This window comes from Musca domestica, unplaced genomic scaffold (assembly GCF_030504385.1).
Source record: "Musca domestica strain aabys unplaced genomic scaffold, Musca_domestica.polishedcontigs.V.1.1 238, whole genome shotgun sequence".
NCBI lineage: Eukaryota > Metazoa > Arthropoda > Insecta > Diptera > Muscidae > Musca > Musca domestica.
The window spans coordinates 686178-706467 of NW_026712271.1; the positions used below are offsets into that span (position 1 = coordinate 686178).

Below are 20290 nucleotides of genomic sequence, written 5' to 3' on the forward strand. Positions count from 1 at the left end.
TTTATCTATCGAAAAATTATTTTAGAGAAACCAACAAGCCATAGCCAGGCAGCCAGCCATACACTTGTGACTGACTTTAGTCGAATAAATTTGAATATGAATGGGAAAAGTTCATTCAGGCTTGGAATGGGTAAATAAAATGTAGGGGAATCAAAACAACAGCAACAATAATTTTAAAATATGGACAAAACTGAGAAGAAAGTAGAGGGAATTCAAGAAAATTCTATCACAAAAGGGGTGGTTACATTCGAACTGAAGAAAATATTTTTTTTTTAAGTTTTCGATCCCACGTATGCGGCTTCTATCAGTAATGATATTGAAAATTGATTTACAATTTTTTACTTTTAAACTAAAAGTAAAAGAGTGCTCGAAAGGAGTAGAATCTGCTCGATTTTGAAGGAGTTTTTCTCCCAGCTCATCGGATTGGACAAGCATGAAAAGACCTTCATGATCTAGAGAGAACGTGAGAGGTACAGAGATATAAGAGAGAGAGGCTCTAGATCAACATACATATCAAGCCGACTTTATGTAGGCCTTGATTCGGCCTAGCGAAATTTATTTTTTTTTAACCCATGGTTATTCTTATTTTCGTATTGAAAATTGTTTGGCACTTTTTTATTTCTAAACTTAAACACAAATAACTTAAAGAGTGTTCCGCAAGTGTAGAATCTGCTTGATTTTGAAGGAAGTTTGCTCCCTCTCAAAAACTAGGAAAATATACTCACTCCTATTTGAGCGAAATCGAAAATTGAGTTTGCTCGATTTTTTTTCTCTCACGGGAGCGCTCCTGCTTGAATTCGAGATCACTCGTTTTGCAAATTCGAGCGAGTTGTTCGGAGAGTCTATATAGCACGCGCAACAACGAAATTAGACAAGTAAGGAGAGACCTCCATGATCTAGTGAGAAAGATACAGAGGTATAAGAGAGAGTCTGTAGATCAACAGGCCTATAAAGCAGGACTAACTAGTTCTTACGGTTCTGCGGTAACAGCAGATATGATAGAATCAGAGCCATAACTGCTACAATACAAGCATGAGTGGTAAAATATGCGGATCCGGTGTGGTCCGCCAACGTTTGTGCTACGCAGTGGAAAAATATTCAGTTCTGCCAGAATGCCGCCCTAATAATCGCTACAGGGTGCCTTCTCATAAGACCTGTCGACTATAGACTTCGAACACCTACATGAGGTGGCGAAAGTTTCATCTGCTTTATGCAATACCTGCTTGGGTGTTACAGACAGAGCAATCCGAATCTCTATCTGGTGGATAGGCAACCTCCACCCAGGAACCTAAGGAAAGACCTTCATGATCTAGAGAGAGGTATAAGAGAGAGCCTCTAGGTCAGGCCTATCAAGCAGGACTGAATAGTATTCACTTCGCCGCCCAGCCAAACCTACTCACCTAACTCCAGTATCGTTGTCGACCCAATCCGTACAGGTTGCATCCTTTTTGTGACAGGACTTAGAAGCAGAACCCGATTGAGGAGTCAGAACGAACAGAACAACAAGCCGCAACTCTTCAAACCCGATCAAACCTACTCACCTAACTCCCGTATCGCTATGGATCCAACCAATACAGGTCGCTTCCTTTTTGAACTTGGTGTTAAAAGCCAAGCCAGATTATAGAAGATATCAGATCGAATTCCGAAGTAACCTTCGGTACCGACGAATTCGCCGACTATATCGTGAGATTTATAGGCTTTGGACCATTTTTTGTGGACCTATGTTAAAGCTCTTGTCTATAAAGGCAAGCCCGCTTCAGATTCTCCATTAGAATACAACATTGAAAGACTTATTAGAGAGATACTGCCTGAAATGTTAGAAAGATTGTCCCAAAATTAAACTAAGGGGATGACCATTTAAGCCCCAGTCGCAGTTAACATTTGCATGGAATAATCTTTAAACATTGAGCTATATAGACCACACTGTTAATTCAAATAACAATTTCATGCCCTTTTCCGAATGTTATGTGCTTTTATTTTACAATACCCATTTTTTTTTAAATCACCCTTTATATAATTTGTGGAGTTTAAAATTCTTAAAAAAAAAAAAACTTATTCTTCGCAAAGTTTCAAACGGAATGAAGAACTTAATATGCCCTCCAAATTGACGTGGGTGATACAATCACCCAACCCCGTGCCCATTGCATTGAGCCCCATCGACAATACTTTCAAAAATGTTCAACCAAAAAATAAAAAAGAACTTCTAAGGCCCCAAAGCCCCATGGACTTAGAAAAAGGTATGAAAGTATTTCATAGTTATCAGTAAACTTTGAGTCATTTCGATAAACTATAACTGAGGTACCTAAAACATTCAATAAAGATAAAGACGAAAACACCACAAAAATCTAAACAAAAAAAAAAATACAATACACCTCTAACTTATGGAATCTGGCGGTATAAGAACCTCAGTCAATTACATACACACACATTCACCCATAAGAAGAAAACACACGCTTCAATGTTCAGTCGTGGCGATTGTCTGCTGATGACGTTATATATTATAAACAATCAAATAAACAACGTGCTCAGCATGACTATTGAAAATTTATAAATTTGAAAAGAACGAAAAAAAATAAAAAGAATTATTTGGCTAGCTTTGCTATCTAGTTTTAGGCCTTACACTAATACATACACTAATTTTTTATGCATATTAATAATTTTTGAATTTTGAATTGGGAATAGACAGGCAACAATTCGGGTGTCTAATTCTCGTTCTATGAAAATGTGAAATGACAATTTTTATAAAGAAAAGTCATATTTTCACTAGAATCTCGGCCCTTTTGCACATTTTGTACATCTTGTCATGCTTTGACGGAATTTGTTAATATTTGCATGTCTTTTCTAATTTTCAATACATACTGCTTCCTTTCTTCAGGTAAAATATTTCTGCCAAGAACTGGAAATCTTTAAAATGCAATTATTTTTAAATTAGGCCTTGTTATCAAAACGGGTATAAAATATAATCATCGATCAGTCAAAAGGGCAACAAATTGAATACTTTGAACTCAGAGCCGGAATTCCATTATTATTATGGAAATAGAACTGGTACACAACCTAGCAGACGATATGAAACAAACCCCAAGTTTTATTGCACCTACAGTCTTATCGCAGCGAGCGTTATCGATCTACATAGACACAGCAGCTGTACTATCGTTCATTCAGACACTGTCAGCGCCTTAGATGTCTCAATGTATTTTCTCTTTGTATGCAACTCAAATAATGCCGTCTGATGACTTGACTGTTTTTTATAAGATTCAAAGAGGCCGATATTCGTAAAACTTATTTGCCCATCGACCCGCACAATCAACATCGATAAAATAGGTGTTCACCCTTACACACGATAAAACCGGACGTGCAGTGTTCCGAATTCGATTTTTCTGATAAGCCCAAATCCAATTTTTTTTGTTCACAGATTTTTAAAATATTCATAGGATCCGATAGTGAAATAATAAAAATGTCTCCGAAGCCATGTCCTGACTGTGGTGAAACAACAAGTCTCTAAGGGAGATTCAGATTTAGAAAGTAAAAAACTTTGATCGATTTCGATTATGTAAAATGTCGGTCGATTTCTACAGGTAATTTCCGATCAAAATTTACAAAAGATATAACATATCTCATTTAAAGTACCTTACAGTTCGTTTACAAATAAACGGGTTAACCCACTGGATTTGGATTAAAATTGTCGTATCCATTGCCTATAAAATGTTCTAATCTAACATATAAATGGCATTATCCAGTCCAAATTCCGAACCACGTAATATTTATATTACACTTAAGCTGGTTGCGAAAATGGAGAAAATAGGCCCACACATTCTAGTACCCTTCCTGACTTAACTTTTCTATCAATAATGTACAGGGTGAGATGAAAAAACTGCAATCAACTTCATACTGCTGTCATTTCCAAGACATTCGTCTGACAGCTGTTAAAATTATTCTAGTGACAGCTCATTATATTGTTTACAAGCGTACAAGAGCATTTTGGTGAGAATTTTCCAGAAAAAAGTTATTCGTGATGGAATTCAAGCGTTATAGTGTGATTTCTTTATATTTGGCTGGAAAACCACAAGTGGCTATCGTTAGAGCATTCCAGCATTTAAATGTAAATAAATCTTGTGTCTCGTTACCGTGATATTCCGTCAAGGAAGTGGATGGAAGAAATCAGCAACATCAGCAGAAATGGTTCGAAAAGAACAGAAACGACTTGATCGAAAACCGCTTCGCAATGGCCGAAAAATGACTCGTGAGCTGAACATATCGCAATATTCCATTCGGTAAATATTGAAAAATGGGCTAGGGGTAAGCCATTGGAATTCCAAAAAGTGCAAGAACTTATACCGCAACAGAAAGAAAATAGACTCAAAAGAGCTAAAGAGTTGCTTGCTTCGAACTGCCGAATTTGGTTTTCTCCAATGAGAAAACATCCGTTGTCCAATAGTTTGTAAACAAACAAAATGATCGTGTTTACTTGCCAAAGAGGTCAGCTGAAAATGTGCACCTTCGTTTGGCCACCAGAACTCAAGCGCCGGCCATGGAGTTGGTGTGGGCCGCCATAAAAGACGATGATCGCTCTCCGCTCGTATTAATAGACCGTGGCATCAGAATAAATGCCGAATATTATCGCGAAAATATTCTGGAGGGTGTTTTAAAGCCTTGAGCACGCAAACATTTTGGCCGCAGACCTTGGACCTTCCAACAGGACTCAGCACCATCACACTTAGCACGCGTGCACAATAGCCACCAAAATCTCCGGATACCAATCCGTTGGACTATTGTGTCTGGAGTATTTTTGAAAGCAAGGTTGGCACTAAAAAATACCAAAGTGTCGATCATCTTAAGCAAGCGCTTCGCTTCGCCGCTTGGGCCAAAATACCTCAGAGCAACATTCGGGCAGCGTGTGACGATTTCATTTGTCGTTTGAAGGTCATAATTTGTGCCAAAAGTGATTAATTCGTACAAATCTAAACTTATTCTAAAATTTTGTGCTATTTCCGACAATTTTTGCTTTGATTTAATAAAATTTAAAAAAAATGTAAAAATTATGGCGTTTAACTTTGTTGCAGTTTTTTTATCTCACCCTGTATAAAAGAGTAGTGAAATAACTGACTGACGCCCAGACGAAACGGCTGAAACTAGAATCTTGAAAGATTGTACAAGGTTTAGTCTTGGTGCGTAGGCATATGATAAAGCTGAATTTTCTTAAAATTTTAAAATTCTGAAATTCAAGAACTGAAAACTTTGTATTGGACAAAGGGAATGAAATTTGGAATAAGAGTCACTAAAGGAGTACACAACCAAAGGGTTTTTGGGAAATTCGAACTTTAAGGTAACAAACTTTGATATTGAGATCCCTGTCGTATCTGGAATTGAGATATGGATTTTGAAATGTGTACTAAAATTATACGAAAAGTACTAAATTTAGTACTGGGTGAAGGAATAGAGCTGCAGTCGTGAAATTTGATATTGAGGTCACTATTGGTGTCTGTGGTTAAGATATGGAGGTGGTTTTGGAAATGCGTCCTATATTTGTACGAAAAGCACTATATGGTACTAAATTTGGTATTGGGTAAAGAGATAGGGCTGGAATCCTCAAATTAGATATAGAAGTCCCTGTTGGTACCTAGAAATGAGATTTGAAGATGGTTTTGGAAATGTTACTATTATTGTTCGAAAAGTACTAAATAGTACCAAATTTGGTATTAGTTGAAGGAATAGAGAATCCTGAAATTTAATATTGAGGTCACTGTTGGTGTCTGTGTTTAAGATTGGGTGAAGGAATAGAGCTCGAAATTTAATATTGGGGTCTCTGATGGTATCTGGTGTTGAAATCTGGCGGTGGTTCGAAAAGTACTAAATTTTAAATATTCTAAATGGTACAAAATGTTGTTTGGTTTCTATGATTTCATTTGGAGACGTTCTGGACAGAAAAAAATTATGTGGATCGATTGTTCAATGTTTTTTCTTATATCCTCCATGGTAAAGTTCAAAATGAAAGATTTATGGTGTAAAAGGTAAATATGTTCCTATTAGGCCTAACACGATCTTTTGGAACAAACCTATTTTAAGGTGGACTCTTCGCTGACGAAGTATGGGTTTTAAAATAATAAAATGTAAAATTGGGCAAAGATTTCTTCTATGATCACAAATCGATATAGTGCGAAGGTGAGTGGATAACGCCGATCCACTGTTTCTTCTTCAATAAGCCAAATCTGTACAAATACAAATCGAAGGGACAACTCGATTTGGTTGAAGCTTTTAACATTCAAATGTTTATGCTAAGCTTAGAAAAGGTACAAAAATGGGATATCTCGGCTCAGAATGTGAGCGAAAATTGCGTACGGATTTTGGAAGAAGAGAAGCATCGTCTGCTTCTTATGTAAACAAGCAAAATTGTCCTATTAGGGGCACCGAAAACCAACACCCAGACATTGAAAAGCCGATGCACCCTAAACGAGTTACTGTTTGGTGCTGGAAATTGAGCAAGGAGTGAGCGTTACGTTATCAGGCCAAGTTGAATTTTTGTTTACAATAGTTGAATAGGAGGATATTGACAGCATTTGTTTTCAATAGGACGGCGCTATGTCCCACACGGCCAAAGTCACAAAAAAAAAAAAAAAAAAAATTATATATATATATATATATATATATATATATATATATATATATATATATATATATATATATGTATATATGTATATATATATTTTTTTTTTTTTTTGTGACTTTGGTCGTGTGGGACATAGCGCCGTATATATACATATATATATATATATATATATATATATATATATATATATTTTTTTTTTTTTTTTGTGACTTTGGCCTTAAATATATATATATATATATATATATATATATATATATATATATATTTAAGTTCGAACTTTGCTAATGGCAATATTGGTATTAAACTTAGATCAGGTACAAAAATGGGTAAATCGGTCCACAAAAATTCGGTCCACATCTTTAGGGACCTTCCCAAGAAAGGCTTAAAATTTTGAATAATAATAATAACACTCATAAAGTCGGTAGATGAAATGTAAATATATTTCCTTCTGGTACACCAACAACTAAAGATCGAAATGGCCGAAAAAAATCATATATCTCATACAACGTCAGTAAATGAATTAATTTTGTCCCATAATTCCATTGTTGCTTCGAATTAAAAGCTTTCTCTTACGGCTAGAATACACCAGTTTCTGTTGTGACTTCAACAAAATAAAACATTGTATTTGGGTCAAAGCAATGGTTAATAACCTCCGAAATAATATACGTCAGTAAATTCATTAGACACTTAATGTGCATATATTTACGATTAAAATGCAATATATTTTTATCGACTTTTGGCAAATTTATTACATTTTATTTATTTTAGATAATTAATATTTAATTTTTTTTTTATCAAAATTAGCATTGTTTAAATCTGATATGTTGGTGTTGTTGTGTAAAAAATTACATTTTGAATATTAATGAATTAGAAAATTATTATCGATTTCCACACATAGATATAATTCTAATAAAATCCCATTTATAACATACGTCATAAGTTATTATTTTCTAGCAGCAAAGTTCATTTGTGAAAATCGATTTCAAAAGAATATAATACATGTAAAAAAATAGTAATTTCGACCGGGCCGAACTTTGAATACCCTCCACCATTTGGAACGGATTTGGGAGATTTAAAAAAAAATCCATTAAAATCCATTAAATCTTCTGTTAAAACCCAATACTCTTCCAGTGGGGTAAAATACTCAGAAGGAACTCCTTTTGTGGATTTTCTGGCAATTTAATCGAAAATGTTGCCTACAATTACCAAAATACCAAATATCGGGGGGTGGCGTGCCGTTATATGGGGGCTATATGATATCGTGCACCGATATAGCCCATCTTCGAACTTGACCTGCCTGCAGACAAAAGACTGTGCCAAAATTTTACCTTCCTATCTTTATTCGTTTTGATTCTAGCGTGATTACAACAGACAGACGGCAGACGGACAGGGATAAATCGTCTTAGAATTTTATGTTGATCAAGAATATACAGGGTAAGATAAAAAACTGCAACAATGTAAAACGCCATAATTTTTAAATTTTTTATAAATTTTATTGAATGAAAGCAGAAAATGTTGGATATAGCATCAATTTTTAGAATAAGTTTAGATTTGTTCGAATTGGCCACCTTTTGCACGAATTATGGTCTTCCGCCAATGAAACCGTCTAATGCTGTCCGAATGTTGTTCTGCGATATTTTGGCCCATTCCCGGCGAAGCGCTTGCTTGAGGTGATCGACACTTTGGTATTTTTTAGTGCCAACCTTGCTTTCCAAAATACTCCAGATACAATAGTCCAACGGATTGGTATCCGGAAATTTTGGTGGCCAATGTGCGCTGGAAATGAAGCGAGGAACCTCATTTTCTTGGGTTGCGCGTGATGAGTGCGATGGTGCCGAGTCCTGTTGGTATGTCCAAGGTCTGCGGCCAAAATGTTTGCGTGTCCAAGGCTTTAATACGCCCTCAAGAATATTTTCGCCATAATATTCGGCATTTATTCTGATGCCACGGTCGATTAATACGAGCGGAGAGCGACCATCGGCTGTTATGGCGGCCCACACCATCACCATGGCCGGCGCTTGAGTTCTGTTGGCCAACCGAAGGTGCACATTTAAAGCTGACCTCTTTGGCAAGTAAACATGCAAACTGCTGAACAACGAATGTTTTCTCATTGGAGAAAACCAAATTCGGCAGTTCGAAGCAAGCAACTCCTTAGCTCTTTTGAGTCTATCTTCCTTCGTTTGCGGTATAAGTTCTTGCACTTTTTGGAATTTAAATGGCTTTACAACGAGCTCATTTTTTCAATATTTGCCGAATGGAATATTGCGATATGTTCAGCTCACGAGACATTTTTCGGCCACTGCGATGCTAGTTTCGATAAAGTCTCTTCTTTACTTTTCGAACCATTTCTGCTGATGTTGCTGTTTTCATGCGTCCACTTCCTTGACGTCAGGCTACGCTACCAGTACCACGGTAACGAGCGATGGTACGAGACACCAAAGATTTATTTACATTTAAATGCTGGAGTTAGAGCACTCCATAGTTAGAGCTCAGATAGTCACTTGTGGTTTTCCAGCCAAATATAAAGAAATCACACTATCACGCTTGAATTCCATCACGAATAACTTATTTTTTCTGGAAAATTCTCACCAAAATGCTTTTGTACGCTTGTAAACAATATAATGAGCTGTCACTGGAATACTTTTAACAGCTGTTGGACTAGTGGCTTAGAAATGACAGCAGTCTGAATTCAAAATAAATTATTATTTCGTCGAGTTACAAACGGAATGACGAACTTAATATACCCTCCACACTATGTATGGTGGAGGGTATAAAAAATACAAAAAGTTCTACAACAAACAATTTAGAATAAACTATTTAATAGAAAACTCATTAAGTGTTTTTATTATTTATGTACAGACAAGTGAACTTTGGTTTGGAATTTCAATTAAAGAAAAAATATAAACAAATACTCTACTTTGCTCATCACAATGACATATATGTGTGTAAAATTATAATTCATTTTTAAAATAAATACTTTTTTAATAAACATACTATGTATATGTGTATGTAAAAAAGTATTGAGTAAAAAATCCCAACATACCAAAAATACAATACAGCTTGAGAACAATATTATAAAAATATAATTTTTCAACAATGCTTGAGAAACACTTATGTTCCACAAACATTTCTCAAGTCTGTCCCTTGTTGACAAATTAGTTTTGATTTTTTGTGAAAATTGTCAGCAAGAAATTATTTTCTTTGGCAAAAAACAAAATCACGCGAATTTAGGACCCATTTGTGGACCGAACCCTTAAGGTATGGATGAATAATAAATCCGGGAATCTTTCACATAAATTATTCCAATCCCATTTCAGATTGGAAGCATCAAAAAAGTTGCAGGAATTCAATAAATGTGTAGTCTTAGTGGAAGAGATGCAGAAGTTCAAATAAGGGAGAAGAAAGCGTCAGGGTATCAAGGCCACATGCGGCAGTGACTACTGGGATGTCCATCAAGAAAAAACGTTAAAAATGATTAAAAACTAAAAAAAATAATATTTTATACTATTACAAAAATAAGCTTATTATAATATTATTTTTGTAAGCTTATTCTACAATTTCAAGTATAAGCTTATAAATAAGGGTTCCGTTTCGATTATTCTATACTTGTTATACAAACATTTTTCAATGTTTTCTCAAGATTTTCTCAAGCTTAAGGCTTATGTTCATAAGCTTATTGTAATATTATTCTCAAGCCATTTTGGTATGTTGGGATGTATAACAAAATGTATATGTATATTTGACATATATTTAAATCCTCTTACAAAAGTTCAAGTAAGAGGAAATTTTCGGGGGTCTGTAGAGACTTTTTTAAAACAGATGTGATCCGTTCTGTGCAAATTTCAAAAATGTTGAAACCCTTCCCTCAAAAAGTTTTGAAGAATGGCGCTATTTCGCACCAACCCCGTGCGATTAACGATGTGTAACAAATACACATGCAATATTCAATCGAATTAATTTTAAATATTAAGATCTTCCAGTACAATACAAACAAAGTGCTGGTTTGAGACTGAGCTATAGTTTTCCAATTTGAATATAGCAGCAGTGTTTACTTTATTAGATCCTATCCGTATAGAAACCAATTAAAACGCGTTTAACGCGTGTCCAAGCAAATGCTTAGTCATACTATTTTTTGAGATGCTATTAGACTGGTTTTTATCGTTAATTTATGGCTGATATTATAAAAATCACATTCTGGATTATGAATGATAGGTGTTTAGGAATTATACCAAGTTATTCTATTTCACAGTGGACTCCATGTAACGTCAGTTCAATTTTTAATTTTTGTTTGAAAATTTTCCAGAGATTCGAAAAAAGTGCAATTACAGTTATATCGTGAACAATTCTGGGTCCGTAGGGTAATAAGGTCCTAAAATATGCTCAAAAACGAAGTTACGCTATTTTCATTCTATTATAATTATTAAAGCTTCTGACCTTTTATGGTGGCGGTTCCAATATTGACCATTTCATGTCTGACCTAAGTCCGATACAAATATTACAAGGGGCCAGATTTGGCCTATATCGATTACTTCCTGTACTTTATTTGGGTGATAATTTTTGAATATGTTCAAATGTGGATGTGGATCGATCGATGTGGTCCGATGTATTTCACTTCATAAAATAACATCTAAAAAGTGGGCCGATAAATTCCATATTCACTTCCATATTCAGATCTCTTGTTGACAAAAATTCAGACCTCTTGTTGACAAAAATTCAGATCTCTCGTTGACAAAAATATTTAGATAAACCTAGTCTGCAAAGAATAGGTGGCTTGTTTCGCATTTTATGAGATATAATTATTCAAAATGTTGACCCTTTGTGGAGAAGGTACCAGAAGGAGTGAACCGATATATTCCACCTTCACACCAGATCTTGTGTTTGTGGAAATATTGGAAAGGAAGAAATAGTCCGATATCTTCCATCTTCACAAAACGTGTTATGTTGATAGAAATATTGGGGTGTGACGAGTTTGAAAGAAAGTTTATTTGTGGGGGAGGTACTTCATGGAATGAGCCGATATTGTCGACAGATAAAAGCATTGAAAATTTTGACCTTCTTCTGGGTTCGCAGATATATATCATCTTCACAAAAATGTTTATATACGTGCAATTGGAAGAGAGTTCTTTGAGCGTTTTGTTTTTCAAAATCTTCAAATCATTTGTGGTTGAGGTACCAGAAGAAATGGTCGGATCTCTACCATCTTTATAACAGATCTCGTTTTGATGGAAATATTGAGATGTACCAAGTCTTATGAGCTTCATGGATATTCAAGCTTTTGACCCTTTGTGGGCGAGGTATCAGAAGGAGTGGACCGATATATTCCATCTTCACACCAGACCCTGGGTAAATAAAAATATTGTGAGGTGTGGAATTTGGAGACAATCGGATTCTTGCATCAAATTAAAATTATTCAAAATGTTGACCCTTTGTTGGGGAGCTACTTGATGGAGTGAACCGATATCGTCCATTTTTACACCTACAAATATTAGGATTTGAACTTTCTGTGCAGTAAAATATATACATATATTTTTTTAATTTTGACCGGAAGGACTGGACCAATATTGTCCATTTGCGTACTCGATCTAAGTTTGACAATATTATTACAATGTTCCAAGTTTCAACCCTGCGAGAATCATTGTGCGCACCAGTTAGAATACAGGTAGATGCATCAACGCTTGGAAACGTTGATATATTAAATTTTTTTAAATGTTTCTTCTGAAATAAGTATATTTGCACACGTTTTCCTATACGACATCAATCGGAGGTTGTGATGATTTGCATTTTATTTCTTTATTTATTTCTTTATTTATTTAATTCATACTTAATACTAAAGCCTCCAAGGCCAATTAATTGTATTAATAAGGTACTCAATATCAAGTAGAAAAATTCAAAATAACTTATAATTAACTATAACATTATTAAAAAACAAGTTATAAAAGGCTCCCCAGCCAAAACTACAAAAAAAAAAAAAAAACAAAAGTGAAAAAAAAATGAGTCAATAGAGGCAAAATAACCAACAACAAGCAATTAAATTTTTAAGAAAGGTGAACAATAAAGGCGACGATAAAAATAATTTAAATATTATTATTTAAAAATTAAAAAAGAGTAAAATGAAGAAAATAAAAGCTCAAAACAACGAAAATGAAACTAATTGGGATAAATACCAGGATACAGGACATGATTCAATACTTTCAAACGAAAGGCATTATTAGAATGGGAAAAAATTCTAAGCTCAATAGGTAGATAATTCCACAAACGTGCAACACGTACAATAAAAGACTTTTCAAATGTCAAGTTATTTATTCTGGGTATTAATATCTGAGTACTCCTAGTTGACCTGGAAAAACTGAACATGTTAGCCAGAAACCTAGGAACACCACCTCTGATAGTTTTGTAAAAGTAATGCAATAACTTAACAGATAAAAATTGCTCAAAAGAAACTCCCAGGAAATCTATAACAAAATTTGAGATGTGATCACGTTTCTTCAAGCCATACACAAATCTTACGATAGCATTAACTACACGCTTAACTCTTAAACAAATACAATTTATTGTACCAGAAACCAGCTCGAGCCCATAATTGATATGAGGCATTAAAAGAGCATTCGCCAACCTCTTTTTAACCCACAATGGTAAAAATAAATTAGTACCATATAGTCTACGAATAATAGCAAAAACTCGTCTCTGAATGGAATCGACATGAGTCTCAAAAGAAAGTTTCTCATCTACTAAAATACCCAGCATTCTGTGACAGCTTACAAAACTAATTAGATTACCATCGAGAGCTATATTTAGATTATATGCATTACTACCAAACTTAATAGCCTTTGTCTTTGACGGATTCAATACCAGACAATGTTCAAAACACCACTGTCCAACATGAACAAGACAATTATTAATTTCACTTTCAAAAGCTATAGGATTAATATTAGAATTGGTAAACACGAGAAACACATCATCCGCATATAAGAGAGGAGTGCAATTTACACCATTACAACATTCAGAGAGGTTATTGACATATAAAATGAAAAACAAAGGACCTAATACGGAGCCCTGCGGAACACCGCACGAAAGCAATGCCACACTTGAGGATCTGCCATTATAATGAACAAATTGGGATCTACCAGACAAATATGATAAAATAAGATTACAAGCTGTCTCAGAAAAATCGAACTCATACATCAGTTTACTGAGTAATATTTGATGAGAAAGAGAATCAAATGCCCTTGTTAAATCCAATGAAACAATTACAGTATCCTGTTTAAGGTTCGTGTTCGATCTCACTAACTCAGTTAAGTAAAGAAGCAAACTGGTGGTATTATGATTCCTACGGAAAGCAAATTGACCATTATATAACTTGCCTGCAATATGAGCAAGAATTTGGTCCTTCATAACATGCTCACACACCTTAGCCATCACAGGGAGAATCGATATAGGCCTGAGATCATCAGGGCCACGAACAACATTCCCCTTTGGAATTGGAACGACACGAGCTTGCTTCCACAAGCAAGGAAACACAGACGACATCAAAACAGAATTGACCAAATCCAAAATAATATCACTCACATATGGAAAGATTAATTTCAAAAAATCCACAGGTATTCCATCAACTCCGACAGATTTAGACTTTATTCTGTTTAGTGCAATAATAATTTCTTCCATACGAACACAGCTAAAAGAAAATCCATCACTGCGTGCGTTAGACAATTGCAAATCAATATTAGGCATATGTGAGTTCCTATATTGAAAAAAATAGTTCAGATCATCAACATCAATGTCAAGAGACACATCATCATCACCAATACAACCCGAAGCCCTAAAAAAACGCCAAATAGCAGTTGAACCCAACGTATTAAATTTCTTAGAGTAATACTTTCTACGCTCACGACGAGTAACTAACTTCGCTCTATTACGATAACGACAAAAAATTTTCCAATTGTCATTGCTTTTATTATCAAGGTAAGCCTTAAAAGCCAAGTCACGAAGTGATCGAGCAAGTGTAATGCTATTTGAACTAATCCAATTATCATCAGATCGCATTTTTCTATGCACCAAAGGAACATAATCAAACAACCCCAACAAAAGATTTGATATTTGAGAGCATTTAGCGTCAACATCCACAACATTCATCATATCAATATTAAAGGCTGATAGATAAGAAAAAAAACCCGGCCAGTCAACACAAGAGTAATCTCGATACTCAACAAAATCACAAAATGTATTAACACCAATATTTAACGATGCAAAAATAAGTGAATGGTCAGATATCGATGGACATATTGCCTGATCAGACAGATGTACCATAGCACAATCATTTATCAGCATAAAATCAAGCAGAGAAGTCGCACGATGTGTAAGATCATAGTGAGTAGGTTTGGAATTATGAAAAACTGACAAGTTTAACCGGAAGCAGACTGAACGGACAGACATAGATTTATGCGGATCAAACATATTAGTATTAAAATCACCCACTATAACAATTTTTGAATACTCTAAAAATAAATCACTATGAATTTCTTCAAAAACATTAATATCACCTGGAGGAGGAAGATACACAACACCAAACAGAACCTTTTCATCACCAGACATAACCTCAATAAAAAGCGATTCGCATTTACCTACCACAGATGATCTGAAAACAACTTTATGAGAAATATCACTAGAAATATACATACCAACACCACCACCTCTAGAGTATCGACGGTCATTCCTCACAAATTTATAACCAGGTACGTTTATTGCACTAGTTGGAATATCAGATTTCAGCCAAGTTTCAGATATACCAAGAAAATTCAAGCCTGATCCCGATAAAATATTTTTGAGTTCACAAAACTTCGTTGTATTCATAGATGGCCTAATACTGCGTGAATTTATATGAGCCACATTGAACTTATTACTGCAAGAAACCAAAACATGTTTAATATAATCATTGTTGCTGATCACCGGCCCCAAATTAGTACTAAAAGACATCAAATACATAAGACGTAGTTGTGGCGGGGAACCAATTATAAGAATTCAACAAAATTTCACTAATAAAATATAATTTCAATAAGCTCATAATGAAAAAAAAAAAATACAATTTTAACGCAGCTGAATACTACAAAATGCATTAAAAAAAATAAATCAAATGATCCAGCACAAAAACAGGATAAGAAAATGAATGGAATCGACTGCAATTATATTCATCAAAAATTAAAGCAATTAGGAAAATAAAAATCAATTGAAATATTAATTAGAAAATAAATAAATATTGATATGCAAATTTAATTTCCACCACCTTCCGCATCCGCAAGCAATGTCTCACATTGACTAACGTTGTAAGTAACCTCTCTACCATCAGAAAAAACCAGCCATGCCTTTACAACATCAGAATTCAAAATCTTAAATTTTTTGACTACTTTAAGGCGACGCAGTTTTTTGCAAATAAAGTTTAAATGCGATGCAGCAGGCGAAAAATGATCATTAAGGTACACTCTGTTATTTAAAGCAACACCTTGGACACCGAGTAGATCACAGATACGAAGATTGCGAGTTTTAAAATATTCTCTCATGAGGCTATCACGCAACGCAACTTTGTTAAATTTAACAAGAATCTGCTTTTTACGATTAATATAACATACATGATTGATGTCCTGGCTGGTTATAGATATGTTATAAAATGATCCCAATGCAATAACAGGCAACTCCAAATCATCCAAACCTTCAGGCAACCCTCCTATGAGGATGTCAGACCGATTCATCCGTTTATGCATTACATTGTCTTCCCGCTCAAGCGCAACAAACTTCGTGGCAGTAGAAGATTCAAGCCGCTGCACATTGTCATTACATTGTCTGATGTCAGTCCTCATTTCAGCAATGCATGAACTCACTTCCTTCTTTATGTCATCCAAAACAACTTTAAGACTATTTTGCTGCGTTTGGTAACTAGCAATAAAGTTATCCAATTTAGCAGTCAGACTATTAATTTTGTCAACGACACCATCAGAAGTAGGGTTGTTGCATAAATTTGGCTCACATGAAGGGCAAATGTAAACAAACGATTTTACCGACTTCAAAACATTCAAGTACTTCTCATCAATGTTTGCACAAACAGTATGGATCCAGCAGTTGCAAGCTTTACAAAGAACACTAGGCTGTGTCTTCGTAACATTATAATTACAAATTTTACATTTGGCAGCTGGCATATCTGAGGTTAATAGCAAACAGCAACAAAAAAAACAATATGTCCGAAAGAACCACAAATGGCAGCAACAAAGCAACAACAGCAACACAGCAGGATTATGCAACACACAAAAATTGTAAAATTTTTCAAAAATTTTATAATTCAACACAGGACATCCATTCAATGCAATTGTATTTCAGCTATATTATATCAAACGTTTGTTTATATATGTAGTTAAGGCAAGTAAACAGCAAAAAAAAAAAATAAATAAAAAAAAAATTTAATTTAAATTATTTTTACAAAATTTGAATAATTTTTCATTCAAAAATTGTAATTCCAAAATTGGATTGAAAGTTCATTGTCCCAGCAGCAATGTGGATGCGACTACCTGTATTCGTTTACCATGGCTGAGGGTATAAAAATCAAATAAACAAACCCCCTTGCTTTACACAATTTTGTAAAACTTATCCTATCTTATACTCATTGTACCATGGTATACAAAATTCTGCGCATGTAAACATTTTTATAAAAAGTTCAATTCTTTTACTTCCCAATATAATTATATTGTCACCAGAAGCGGATATAAGCATACAAGAATGTGCGTTGACTGTATTACCTTACTTTCACGCTGCCGCCAATGAAAGAGAAATATATCGCAAAATTTCATATTCTCTTGATAATAACTTGATAATAATTATTACGCTGATAGACATAAGCTCTGGACAGTACCATTACACAATTAATTTTGAATTCGTGATGGAAATGTCAATAATATTAACAACGTAGGTTAGTTAGCACACATCAAAACTTGATTAATGAAAAGTCATAGTAAAGTTTATAGTATGTTACGCACTGATAGCCACTTATGATATTGGGAATACAAGGGTTGCTATATGCTTTTCTGATCCTGATACAATAAGAAAACATGTGGATTACATGAGCGTAAAAAAAAACATTACCAACAAATATGAATTATCGATGGTCTCTCATTAAAAGTAGGTTTTCTGCAAGGCTTCTGTTAAATATTTAACATTTTAATAACTTAATATATATAGAAAACTTCCTACAGGTCTTCAATAAACATACATAAAAATCGTTATACAAGTCTTCCCTCAAAACCCTTGCGTGCAACAGGTTTTCTTTAGATAGAACAATATGGCAGCATTTTATTTTTATTTTTATATAAGTCTTTCAGTTAAACAAAATCAATTGCCAACTGTAAATACATTAAGAAATTTAAAAATAAAATTTTTTAATTCTTATAATTTATGGTGATTGTTGTTCGTCAAGTCCACACATGTTTTTTTTTAATTTAATTCACCTTCAATCTAAAAAAACTTGAATTTTGTGTGAAAATCCCAAACAAATTTTTTTCAGACTCATTTGGACTTTTGAATCTTAAATCTAAATTAATTTTTAGACTGGGTTCTAAAATACTTTTTTCGAAACCATAAATTAGAGTACTGTTAATTAGCTATATTTTTCAGAATTAAAATGTAACAATTTATGGTAGGTTGGGTAAGGTTGTGTGCGGAAATGTGTGTCGCCTGTATTTTTGTTTTTATGGCAAGACCAGTTGTTGTAGCAGTAATATATGTTGGGGCTTGTGGACTGCTAATTTGGTTCTGCTTCAATATCCAGGTTTGAGAGACTCTAGCTCAAGATCTTCTGGAGTGAGTTGGGTATGTTTTGCAAAAGATGCAGCGTATTGTGCGGTCCACGCTGGGCAGACGTTTCGCACATCTTCATAAAATCGCGCCCAATATGAATTGTGAAGGCTATATCATTTTGAACGTAGTTAAAAAATACCCTGGTTTGTCTGGGCAGCCGACGTTACTCACCTGCAATGGATGGTGGGTGGACTCTGAGGATGGGGATTCATACTGTAATGGTTAATTACCTCGGCGGCTACATATCAGTATGAAAGCTCAGATCTGCCTGATAGGCTTCTTGATCTAGAGGCTCTCTCTTGTATCGTTGAACCTCCATCTCTAGATCATGCAGGTCCTTAATGACACGACTAGGTGGACGAGTTTTGTCCACTATATAATGGTTCGGATGACGCATACAGTAACAACCAAGCAGGTACTGCCGTAAGACCAGGGGTAATGATATTTGTGTTCATGCTGCCTTCTGCATTATTAAGATGTTTACATTTAGAAAACACTGTAAATAGTTAAATCTTATGTCGAACGGTTGTTGAAATTCCCCAACCTCATGATATAGTCGGTTCCTGTTTGTTTGCAATGTCGGTGCCTCATATTTTCAGTGCACACAAATATGTCCATTGAACTTCACTTCATTAAACCAATTCGTTAGATCTAATAATCTGAATCCGGAAAGTTCAAACTATTTTTTAAATTTTTTTTTTTTAATTTTTAATTTTTTTTTCAATTTTTTTTTTCAGAAGAAAACCTTTCGCAACAATTTCACAAAATATGCCGCACAGCCCGCGTCGTAACAATGGACTAATTGAGAGAAGAGTTCGATGAGCATTTTATTTCACGTTCGGGAAATGTTGGAAAGAGCAATCCAAAATTGGACTAAGCGAATGGACCATTTGAGGCGCAGTCACGGTCAACTTTTACATGAAATAAACTTCAAACATTATTTTTTATGGACTGAACTATAAATTCAAAATAAAAATATCATGCATTTTCCGAATTTTATGTGCTTCTTTTCTTTTTGTGAAAAACTTGCCGGAACAACTCTAGATTAGTAAAAACTCTTCGATTTTTTCGAATTTTTTCCAGAGGTAGGTATTTTTTTACTCTGATTCCGGCAGTCCGTGTTGAAGACCCGGTATAGACCCGGATCCACTTACCCGATACAGACAATATAGGTATCGTTTGAAAAATACCTATCCAACAAGTGGTCACATGAAGGGGTTATTTATAAGCGGTTCGGAAGTTTAGTCAAATTATCTATTTTTTGGAACCGGAGTTTTTATAAAATCCCCAAAAAGTCGAAAAGGGCCCATATGGGGGTCACTATAAGCTTTCCAACGATATCTATATTGCCTTTATCGGGTAAGTAGATCCGGATCTAGTGCCGGACAAAATCTAGGGTCCCTGGTCCGTCCCCAAGAAAAAAATGGTTTTCCGAAATCAGGGCAAAAAACCTACAACTGGCAACAATTTCGAAAGATTGAAGAGATTTTTTCTAAACAATAGTCAAGCCAACTTGCCTATAGCCTTAAAAAATCACCCTTTATAAATATTAGTCAATTTTTTTATTGGCTTTTCTGATATTTGTCACTTATGCCACCCAATTCGCTGTTTCGGAAGTTAATCGAGATTAAATCACGATAATTTGTTAAACATTATAATTGTCATTAGCTTTGATTAGTGCGGCAAGTTTTACTAAATATATAATTGAATATTAATCGATATTTTAAATACTTCGCATTCCAATTCGCTTCACTCAATTAAAATTATTTAATTGATATATCTATAGTATTAATCCAGCCATTTTCATATAAAGTTTACATATACCTATACAACCAATTGAATACTAAAATATAT

The 20290-nt window shown here is 34.5% G+C and overlaps 1 protein-coding gene and 1 long non-coding RNA gene across 2 annotated transcripts in view; one reads left to right on the forward strand and one right to left on the reverse strand.

The window, feature by feature from the left end:
- Window positions 1–20290, reverse strand: part of LOC131802740 (ATP-binding cassette sub-family D member 3-like) — a 41705-nt gene that overhangs the window by 16951 nt on the left and 4464 nt on the right. The gene's annotated exons all lie outside the window — the stretch shown is intronic.
- LOC131802741 (uncharacterized) lies at window positions 9625–10136 on the forward strand. Its single transcript, XR_009342355.1, has 2 exons — window positions 9625–9862; window positions 9922–10136. It is a non-coding gene; the product is annotated as an uncharacterized LOC131802741 (long non-coding RNA).